General features: G+C 38.5%; 1 long non-coding RNA gene across 1 annotated transcript; it reads left to right on the forward strand.

Annotated features, from left to right (window-relative positions):
* Positions 1-370: 370 nt before the first annotated feature.
* On the forward strand, positions 371-11,615 carry LOC134360105 (uncharacterized). The gene is made up of 3 exons (XR_010021252.1): positions 371-570; positions 3,501-3,885; positions 9,151-11,615. It is a non-coding gene; the product is annotated as an uncharacterized LOC134360105 (long non-coding RNA).
* Positions 11,616-11,938: the final 323 nt, after the last annotated feature.

The following is an 11,938-nucleotide window of genomic DNA, read 5'->3' on the forward strand; positions in this document are numbered from 1 at the left end:
GTTTAGACTAAAACGTCGGAGTTAAGATTGGGTGTCGATCTTAGTGAAATGTTAGGCTCGGGCAGCTTAGCAGAGTAGATGCTGAGAGAATATTTATTTTTGTGAGGATACCTCAAACTAAGTGACATTAAAATAGGGGGTTGTGATTTAAGATGGGTAAGGAGGAATTCCTTCTCTGGGAATCTTAAATATTTGAAATTCACAATCTCAGAGAGCTATGGTGATTGTCATGGAACATATGCAATATTGAAATTCTGTCGGGATGCTCGAGCAGGGATCCAATCACAGACCCAGTACTGTGCACACAGTGATATTAATTGAGTAACAAATCCCGAGGTGCAAACAAAGTCGTTGTCAAAGTTCAGGCAGAGATCAAAACATCCAGAGAAATCCAAAAACCAGAGTCAGGCAGAGTCAATATTCAAACAACAGGAATTCTGCAGATGCTGGAAATTCAAGCAACACACATAAAAGTTGCTGGTGAACGCAGCAGGCCAGGCAGCATCTCTAGGAAGAGGTGCAGTCGACGTTTCAGGCCGAGACCCTTCGTCAGGACTAACTGAAGGAAGAGTGAGTAAGGGATTTGAAAGTTGGAGGGGGAGGGGGAGATCTAAAATGATAGGAGAAGACCAGAGGGGGAGGGATGGAGCCAAGAGCTGGACAGGTGATAGGCAAAAGGGATACGAGAGGATCATGGGATGGGAGGTCTGGGAAGAAAGACAAGGGGGGGGGACCCAGAGGATGGGCAAGGGGTATATTCAGAGGGACAGAGGGAGAAAAAGGAGAGTGAGAGAAAGAATGTATGTATAAAAATAAGTAACAGATGGGGTACGAGGGGGAGGTGGGGCATTAGCAGAAGTTAGAGAAGTCGATGTTCATGCCATCAGGTTGGAGGCTACCCAGACGGAATATAAGGTGTTGTTCCTCCAACCTGAGTGTGGCTTCATCTTTACAGTAGAGGAGGCCGTGGAGTCAATATTCAGACAGAGTACAGACACAAATGCTGGAAAGGCTCAGGAAAATTCACTGGCACAATCTGGCAACAAATAGGGGAAAACACAGGACTAAAATACACTGAGCAATAAACAGAGAGGCAGATGATAGGTGAAGCACAATGAGACACAGGTTGCAGCAATACAGGTAATAATGAGAAACAGGTGAGAGATGGAGTACTCAGTAATACAGGGGCCGGAGTAGAGCAGGAGTAGGGATGGGAGCATATGGCAACACAAAACCACAGACTGACGGCTAGGGGGAAACATACAAAAAGACAGTTCAGCTGGAGGTACTGACAAATTCACAATGGGGTCATGGGTTATGGGGAACAAGCAGGAAAGTGGAGTTATGGCCAAGACTAGATCTGCCAAGATTTTATTGAATGGCAGGTCAGACTCAAAGGTCTGTAAGGCTATTCTTCCTATCTCTTATGGTTTTATTTCTTATGAGAAATGTTGTTACAGGTGTATAATGATACAAAATCTAATAAAGAAAATTGGTTGATGAAAGGACAATCAATGGTTAGAGTAAATGTTTGTTGTTCACTTTGGATAAAGTTTGTAGGCTATGATCCCAGATAATCTTTGAGTTTGAGATATATGAATGATTTAGACTTAAAGCAAAGTAAGCATAGTTTTGCAATGTTGGAAAAATACAGAGAGAGACTTTGATATAAAGATGAGATGCTGAAAGGAACATATTAGTGGAAAGAATGACAGAGGAAATGCTCTGTTTCATCAACTGATCCATGAGATAATTTTGCAATGATAAATAGATATTCTTAAAAACCTTACCCAAATGATCTGTATATACAAAACAAATTCAGTTAATTCATTAATGATATGATTTTGAATATGCAGATGTGATTGCAGGAAGGTGGAAGGGCATGACACATCATCAATATATGATACTTTATCCTAAGCTTCTACACTTTTGTGTAAACTGTTACCCTTTCATAATCGTGTTACTATTTGGACCATGATGCAGAAATGTCATTTGTAAAAATCAATAACCTTTTTAATATTTCAAGAGACAAAGATAGTTACATCAAAGGCATACAACTCCAAACTTTAAATTTCACCAGATAAACACGTGTTGCTTCGTCATACGTTTTAAGAAAGATTGCTATCCTTGGGTAATATAATGGGTGCAAGCATAGGTATAATTCACAATCACCAACATTGAGTTGGGTTTCACTTTAAGAGGCTGGTCTGATGTGATGATGTTATGACATGGTTTTTAACCACGCTTTGGAGGACAATAAACGAGTTAATACGGTTTCCCTTACATTAAAATGCTTCTGCCATTTTATTTATGAAAACCTACACATTGAGAGTAATTTTCTATTCAAAGAATTTTTGACAACAGTTGTAATATTGTACAACACACAATGCAGTGGTGGGTATTTTAAATGGAACTACCGGCTCCAAGCGATTTTACTATTTATCTGTTCCACTTCAGACTTCTTGGCATTAAGATGTCCCTTTAATAATTCCTGTTTACTTCTTTTGAGGGATCACATTAACTATGTAAATAGTATCTTGCTTCTGTAATCTCCATGTCGTTTATCTCAATCATTTTTTTCATCACTCCAGGATAAAGATCAATAATCAGGGAATCAAGTTTAACTGCTTTTAATTATAACATTTGTTAACTCCAAAACAATTTTAATTCAGCATTATGTCTCAATCAAATCATCTTCCATGCTCTTCTAAGCAGAAAATAGCTGTCTATAGGAAAAGATGATACTGAATTGTTACAATGCCCAAATATTACAGGGATCTTCTGATTGCAGAAATATCAGTTGGAACCTGAAGTTCCTCATCTTTTTTTTTGGACTGAATTTAGAGATCCTCAGATCTTCTAAAATCTACTATAATTTACATGGTGAAAACATGTCAGATCAGCAACTGATGCAGGAACTGGAAGGCACTATGCCAATAACAAGAACAAGCTGGAAAAAAAATCCACTGTACAATAATAAGCATAATTAATTCCAACTTGTGATCATAATTATATATAGATATAGGACATGGGGGTGAATCTTTTTTATTTTATTGTGACAGATTCTTGTTTTATTTTACCAGGATATGCTTTCCAATGATCTTTACAAATCAGCTAAAATGTTCTGTAATTTTTCTACTCTTGTTCCATTACTTTGATCTTTAAGTTGTGACCTTTTCAATCTTTATTTCAAACTGTCATATGTTAAGGTCACCATTGGCATGACTACATTGGCATTCATTTGCTTTTTTTAATCTGTTGTCTTTGATTTACATTACTAGATCCACTAGTGCTTCCTCTTTTATTGGTTTAATATGCAGTGCATCCCTGCATTACGGCAGTTCAGGCAACAAGAAGCTGCCCTTACAGAACTAACGACCAAAAGATTTGAGATAAGGAGTAACATTTTGCTCTTACAGAATTTATGTGAGAAAAAAACTAAATAAACATTGTGAAAGAAACAACAAATATTTCAAAAATTACTGTATGGTTTTTTTTAGGAAACTAACTCCTACACAATGGAACTCCTCTGCAGTTGTACTTGGAATTCTGATTACATCCATTCCTTTTTTGGTGATTTTATTCCGAGTCAAAAAATTATGCGTTCCAGTGCCAATCCAGGATTCAAGTGTTGAGAATGAGAATGAACCATTAAACCATGATGGAAAAGATCTCATGACACTATTTCAAAGATAAATAAAATTATCCCTGGTAGCCTGGCCAATACTTGTCTCTCAGTCAACATCTGCAAAAATACTGATTACCCAGTCAATATTGGATTGCCCTTTTGGAGTGTTTACTGGACTAAATTTGGCTGCTGTTGCAATTTCTGCATTGCAACAGTAACTATGCTTCAGGAAGTATTTTTAGGCAGTTCCAGAGATGGTAAGAAAATGTAATCTAAATCTGTATATCTTTGTATAAATTCTATTTCAGTCCTAATGTTACTTAACCTCTTTTTCTACTGTATTACCTTATTTCCTACAAATTCAGTTGTTAAATTTAGATCTGGTTGGTTGATATTTTGGTGGGCTAAGCAATTAAAGAATTTGGGGGAAGAATGGAGTTGGACCACATTTTGGCCATAATCTCACTAAATACATTATAAGGATCGATGGGCTAAATGTACTACTCAGTTCCAATATTGCAACTCATTTCTCTGCTTTTATAAATTAATTATATGCTCCAACTTCCAGTCAAGATGGTAACTGCATACAATGCTCCTTTGGTCAACATCTTCTGGATAGATCATCAAACAATCTTTTTCACTTTTATGTCTTTTACCTTTGTTTCTCATCTTAAATCTGATTCTGGAATGGTTGGAGCCTGTGTTTTGTTGTTTGGAGATTGGGTGCTTCAGCACTCTGCAGTCCCCGAGAGGATTCTGGGAGGTAGAGTCAGTGTGAGCGAACCTCATAGCAAGAGGGCTGCAGGATAGCACACAAGAAGATGAGGGACTCCATTTCCCCAATTAAAGTTTCCATTGTTTGCCGATTAAAGCGACAAGGGCAATTGAAACATCAAGGCAAGTGCAGAAGTTTGGAGATCATTTGAGTGTTCCAGCGCTCTGCAGTCTCCAAGAGGATTCCAGAAGGCAGGGGCAGTGTGTGCAAACCTCACAGTGGGCAGTCTGCAGGACGGGGCGCAAGCCAATGTTTGCCTCCATTTTGCCGATTAAAGCTCCCTTTGTTCACTGATTAAAGCAATGAGGGGGATTGAAGTGAGTGTAGAGCATGAGCGCTGGCTACTTGGCTTTTAATGGGTTGCTCTGTACTGGAAAGGGGAGAGCCTTCAGCTGTGCCCAGAGAACATTGTCCAGACTTTTTCTGAGTTTTGGATTTGGACTTTGGACTATAGACTCTCTTTTACATTCCGTGTTATTTTTTGCCTGATCTTCTCAGTTTTTTTGTGTAGGGAGTGGGGTTTGGGGTCGATGTTCCTGATCCATTTTGTTCAGCTTTTTGTGCAGGAAGAGGGATTTGGGAGTCGATGCACCTGATCTGTTTTGTTCTTTTTTTTTGTGGAGGGGGTGATTTGAGGGTTGATGTGCCTTATCCGTTTTGTTTGTTTTTTTTGTGTGGGAAGAGGAATTTGGGGGTCGATGTGCCTGATCTGTTTTGCTCATTTTTTTGTGACGGAAGGAGGGATTTGGGGGTTGATGTGCCTGTTCCATTTTTATTCGTTTTTTTTTGCAGGGAGGTGGGATTTGGGAACTGATGATTGTACTGCCTTTCTTTTTTTTTCTCGATTTCATGGCTACCCGGAGAATTGAAAAATTTCAGAGTTGTATACTTTGATAATAAATTAACCTTTGAACCTTTTTTAACTGAAGTACAATTTAAATACAATTGGCTCTCAGAATCCTATACAATAATCAAATTCTAAAGGAAGGAAACATCAAAATAAAACCTTAGACACAAAAGATTCTGCAAATGCTGGAAGTTCAGAGTAACACACACAAAATGCTGGAGGAACCTCAGCAGGTCAGGCAGTGTCTGTGGAGAGGAATAAAGTGCTATGTTTTGGAATTTTGTCACAAATCACATCATTTTGTAACTCCGCATGTTTGAAAAAGAGAAATGCACCATTTCAGAAGCCGATAATGACACAATGTAAAAGTAAAAGTGGCAGGCCGACAAATCCAGGGCAAGCATTAAAAAGGGCCACTTTTCAACATAATTGTACAAGGGCTAAGAGAGTTGTAAAAGAGCGCCTGAAGGCTTTATGTGTCAATGCAAGGAGCATTCGTAATAAGGTGAATGAATTGAAAGTGCAGATTGTTATTAATGATTATGATATAGTTGGGATCACAGAGACATGGCTCCAGGGTGACCAGGGATGGGAGCTCAACGTTCAGGGATATTCAATATTCAGGAGGGATAGACATGAAGGAAGGGGAGGTGGGGTGGTGTTGCTGGTTAAAGAAGAGATTAACGCAATAGAAAGGAAGGACATAAGCCGGGAAGATGTGGAATCGATATGGGTAGAGCTGCATAACACTAAGGGGCAGAAGATGCTGGTGGGAGTTGTGTACAGGCCACCTAACAGTAGTAGTGAGGTCGGAGATGGTATTAAACAGGAAATTAGAAATGTGTGCAATAAAGGAACAGCAGTTATAATGGGTGACTTCAATCTGCATGTAGACTGGGTGAACCAAATTGGTAAAGGTGCCGAGGAAGAGGATTTCTTGGAATGTATGCAAGATGGTTTTTTGAACCAACATGTCGAGGAACCAACTAGAGAGCAGGCTATTCTGGACTGGGTTTTGAGCAATGAGGAAGGGTTAATTAGCGATCTTGTCGTGAGAGGCCCCTTGGGTAAGAGTGACCATAATATGGTGGAATTCTTCATTAATATGGAGAGTGACATAGTTAATTCAGAAACAAAGGTTCTGAACTTAAAGAGGGGTAACTTTGAAGGTAGGAGACGTGAATTAGCTAAGATAGACTGGCAAATGACACTTAAAGGATTGACGGTGGATATGCAATGGCAAGCATTTATAGGTTGCATGGATGAACTACAACAATTGTTCATCCCAGTTTGGCAAAAGAATAAATCAAGGAAGGTAGTGCACCCGTGGCTGACAAGAGAAATTAGGGATAGTATCAATTCCAAAGAAGTAGCATACAAATTAGCCAGAGAAAGTGGCTCACCTGAGGACTGGGAGAAATTCAGAGTTCAGCAGAGGAGGACAAAGGGCTTAATTAGGAAGGGGAAAAAAGATTATGAGAGAAAACTGGCAGAGAACATAAAAACGGACTGTAAAAGCTTTTATAGATATGTAAAAAGGAAAAGACTGGTAAAGACAAATGTAGGTCCCCTGCAGACAGAAACAGGTGAATTGATTATGGGGAGCAAGGACATGGCAGACCAATTGAATAGTTACTTTGGTTCTGTCTTCACTAAGGAGGACATAAATAATCTTCCAGAAATAGTAAGGGACAGAGGGTCCAGTGAGATGGAGGAACTGAGTGAAATACATGTTAGTAGGGAAGTGGTGTTAGGTAAATTGAAGGGATTGAAGGCAGATAAATCCCCAGGGCCAGATGGTCTGCGTCCTAGAGTGCTTAAGGAAGTAGCCCAAGAAATAGTGGATGCATTAGTGATAATTTTTCAAAACTCGTTAGATTCTGGACTAGTTCCTGAGGATTGGAGGGTGGCTAATGTAACCCCAATTTTTAAAAAAGGAGGGAGAGAGAAACCGGGGAATTATAGACCGGTTAGCCTAACGTCGGTGGTGGGGAAACTGCTTGAGTCAGTTATCAAGGATGTGATAACAGCACATTTGGAAAGCGGAGAAATGATCGGACAAAGTCAGCATGGATTTGTGAAAGGAAAATCATGTCTGACGAATCTCATAGAAGTTTTTGAGGATGTAACTAGTAGAGTGGATAGGGGAGAACCAGTGGATGTGGTATATTTGGATTTTCAAAAGGCTTTTGACAAGGTCCCACACAGGAGATTAGTGTGCAAACTTAAAGCACATGGTATTGGGGGTAAGGTATTGGTGTGGGTGGAGAACTGGTTAGCAGACAGGAAGCAAAGAGTGGGAATAAACGGGACCTTTTCAGAATGGCAGGCGGTGACTAGTGGGGTACCGCAAGGCTCAGTGCTGGGACCCCAGTTGTTTACAATATATATTAATGACTTGGATGAGGGAATTAAATGCAGCATCTCCAAGTTTGCGGATGACACGAAGCTGGGCGGCAGTGTTAGCAGTGAGGAGGATGCTAAGAGGATGCAGGGTGACTTGGATAGGTTGGGTGAGTGGGCAAACTCATGGCAGATGCAATTTAATGTGGATAAATGTGAAGTTATCCACTTTGGTGGCAAAAATAGGAAAACAGATTATTATCTGAATGGTGGCCGGTTAGGAAAAGGGGAGGTGCAACGAGACCTGGGTGTCATTATACACCAGTCATTGAAAGTGGGCATGCAGGTACAGCAGGCGGTGAAAAAGGCGAATGGTATGCTGGCATTTATAGCGAGAGGATTCGAGTACAGGAGCAGGGAGGTACTACTGCAGTTGTACAAGGCATTGGTGAGACCACACCTGGAGTATTGTGTGCAGTTTTGGTCCCCTAATCTGAGGAAAGACATCTTTGCCATAGAGGGAGTACAAAGAAGGTTCACCAGATTGATTCCTGGGATGGCAGGACTTTCATATGAAGAAAGACTGGATGAACTGGGCTTGTACTCGTTGGAATTTAGAAGATTGAGGGGGGATCTGATTGAAACGTATAAGATCCTAAAGGGATTGGACAGGCTAGATGCAGGAAGATTGTTCCCGATGTTGGGGAAGTCCAGAACGAGGGGTCACAGTTTGAGGATAGAGGGGAAGCCTTTTAGGACCGAGATTAGGAAAAACTTCTTCACACAGAGAGTGGTGAATCTGTGGAATTCTCTGCCACGGGAAACAGTTGAGGCCAGTTCATTGGCTATATTTAAGAGGGAGTTAGATATGGCCCTTGTGGCTACGGGGGTCAGGGGGTATGGAGGGAAGGCTGGGGCGGGGTTCTGAGTTGGATGATCAGCCATGATCATAATAAATGGCGGTGCAGGCTCGAAGGGCCGAATGGCCTACTCCTGCACCTATTTTCTATGTTTCTATGTTTCTAATGCTTTGGCAAGTTGTTCAGAAGAACTGAGGCACAGAGTTTACTATTTGCTGTCTTGCCGGTTGAGGCTAAGCATATCCTGCTGTCAATTCACCCAGAGGATGAACTGTCCATAGCCTGCTCTCAGTTCACCCAGAGGATGAACTGAACATATCTTGCTGTCTGTTCACCCAGAGGATGGATAATGCAAACAGCAGAATTGTTGCTTTACAGTCGGAATCAAAATTTCACAATTTGCATTCTGCTTCCTCCCAGACAAAGTGATGTGTGGCTAATTGTCATGCCTATACACCTTAACTTGGCACGTACTAAAAATTGAACTTAATTTACAATATGTATAGTTTGTAAATGCTTTAAGTGGCATTTTAAACTAAATTTCCTTTCAGAACGTCAGAAAAACATTTATATTTTAAAATGTATTGCACTTTCATCTTTATACTTACTGGTGTAAATAAAATCTGTTAGTAACTGAATAAACGAGGAGAAATTTGACAATGTGTTTTGTGAAATCTTTTTTTAACCTGTCTCACAGGGAACCAGCTGAGGTTGTTCCACAGAAATCAGAAGTACTTGCATCTGCTGAAAGCACAAAGCTAAAAGAAAAACATAAAAATATTAGCAAAATAGAAGATTCAGCTACGATCAAAGGTTCTGCCTGGGTATGTTGGCCTGGTGGGGAACTGAAAGGCCAAATGCAGAGGAGACCGATGTTTGAAAGAAAATGTGTCCATCCTACTTCGATTACTTGTTACTTTATGGGGCAAAAACAATATTCCAAAATATTGCAAGATTCGCCACATGGATTAAACCGAACACAACCATTAAAGCACAAGAGCAGGAATGACTCAAGGGCTGAATTAAATATTTATGATTTGGAAGCGGAGCTAGATGATGCCCACAGGCCCCAGGAGAACACACACAACCGTTTACAGTCCAATACCAATCAGAATCCTGCTCTGGTTAATGATGCTGAGGAAGACAGAGAGAAAACAAAGATATTTGTATTCAGTGCAAGCGAGCCAAAAGAATCTGATGTTAATGTTTTGCCCATGGCTAAACATCTGAACGTTCAGCGAAAACACTTCATTTCCAGTTCACAGTATAGGTTACCACTTTGTAAGTATAGTGTTTGCCAATTTAAAAAGCTGGAGTAGACAGTTGAGGGGAAATTTAATAAAAGCACTGGAAATTATGGAGGCTTTGATAGTAGAGTGAATTAACAAGAAAATGTAACTGTTATTACAAAGGTTTAAATAATGACACCAATTTAAGGCATTTACTAAAAGGACCAAATGGAAGAGGAAAGAACTTTTTATGTTATGAACTGGAATCCACTGCTTGGCAGGGAAGTAAACTCATTAACTTTCAAAAGGAAATCTGAGATAAACTTGAAACGAAAAAAAATGGGAAGGAAGAAAAATGAGAAGGAGAGCAGAATTATTCAGTTAGCCCTTTATGTAATAAAAATTTAATTTTAAAGATTTATTTTAAAATTGGGTAAAAATTGGAATGGACAGTGGCATACAAGGTGAGAAATCGTTTAGATCTTGTTGATGTCTTCTACATTTGTACTATTAATGTCGCTAGTGTAAAATTAATGTACCAGTTATAAATATACAGTAATATTTTAACCATTTGTTAAGTAGTTTTTGAAGTGAAGAACCACAGGAAAACTATCCCTGTTGGTTATTGGACACCATAATATTTTAGAATAGATGATTTAAAGCTATTCTAAAATCCATTAAGAACTAAACCAGCCCCATTTTAGATTTCATAGTCATTAAATTATGCTTACTATTAATTATGTTTTTGTAGCAGAAGAAGTTTCAACATCTTGGAAGGATTATTTTTCCATTACATAATTCCACTAATTGGTTCTTTGAAAAGTATACCAGTTCTCATCTTTCCCTCAGTCTTCTACAAATGCAAAGATAATTCAGTTTCCGTTACTTAGTCTGTTAGGTGCCAGCTCTTTAAACAAATGTAAAAAGAGCCTTTATGCTTATTTTTGTTATGTTTAGTTTACTCCATTATTTATAGGAAGGGGAAATGTTAACAGGTTGAGTTCAGATAACATTTGTGAACCATTTGTATAAGCAGTATACAAGACTGAAACTTAATAAAAAGGTCTGAATCAGCTCTGCAAAGCAAAGTGTTATCCTATGTACTCAACAGGAGTTTGTCATTGCTGATTTTTGTATTTTCACAAATATAACCCATAAATGACACCTCTGTATTATTAAAATGATGAAGAGCTAAAGGCTAATATTCATGTAGAATGGCACAAGCGTATGGATAATCTTCTACAAATTCTGTGCATTTATTCAGGTGCACACCAATATAGACTAAGTAACAATGTGCAGATATGCATGAAAGAATCTTGTGTGATCCCTCAGAAATGGAATGGTGTTTTATGCTTACCAGCATATATTAGCCAGCTATTCTCCAGATAGTCTGTTCCCAATTATATGATGTCTACACAAACAGATGCAAGAGTTAAATAAGGATATTAATATTTTGCCAACCTCCACTCTGTTGTTTTTAAAAATGATAAAAAGCCCTTACTAAGTATTTCTTAAGAACAATGTATAGCAAATGACTCAAAGGGCATTCCAAAATGGTACAAAAATGGATCTACTTATTGAATTTCATGTTGCTTTATAATTTGAAATAGATATGTACAATATGCAGTATTTGCCTAAAAAAATCAATAAATATGATTTTTTTAAGAAAATGACTGTCCTTTATTTATCTATTGTGCATTTTATTATCACCATTCTAATTGTTACTGTTTTAAATGTTGAGCAGAGCAACAAATTTAATCCTGTATTGTTCAGTTAGGATGCTCATTTGAAATGGTTAATGAAGTTCTGTGCAAAAAATATTAAACAGCCTCATTATTTATTATAGTGTGTATAGAATTTTAATGAAATTCTATAATGTTAAATCACTACAATGTTAAATACAAGAAAATAGTTTTGGAGTGGTTGATTAATAATGCCAAAGAGAAAAATACAAAGTTTTCATAAAAATAGGTTTACACCATTCTAAAGTTAGAGCTCAAAAGACTGTATTCTGAATGCTGTTTGAATTTTTTATAATAATAGGACTAGAAGGTTGATCAGCTAAGCTTCGTTAACATTGTATGATGAAAAATTTACTTTTCCAAAACTGAAAACAACAGTAACCATTTCCAGGATATTTTGACTGGGTTTTTCCCAGAATACTTAATCACCAAGTGCCTCGTGCAGTTTCTGTATCAGTTGTACAAGGTGACAAAATTCTAAATACAATGTTATTAGTGCAGCGTGGAGAATTTA

Source organism: Mobula hypostoma, chromosome 21 (assembly GCF_963921235.1).
Source record: "Mobula hypostoma chromosome 21, sMobHyp1.1, whole genome shotgun sequence".
Taxonomy (NCBI): domain Eukaryota; kingdom Metazoa; phylum Chordata; class Chondrichthyes; order Myliobatiformes; family Myliobatidae; genus Mobula; species Mobula hypostoma.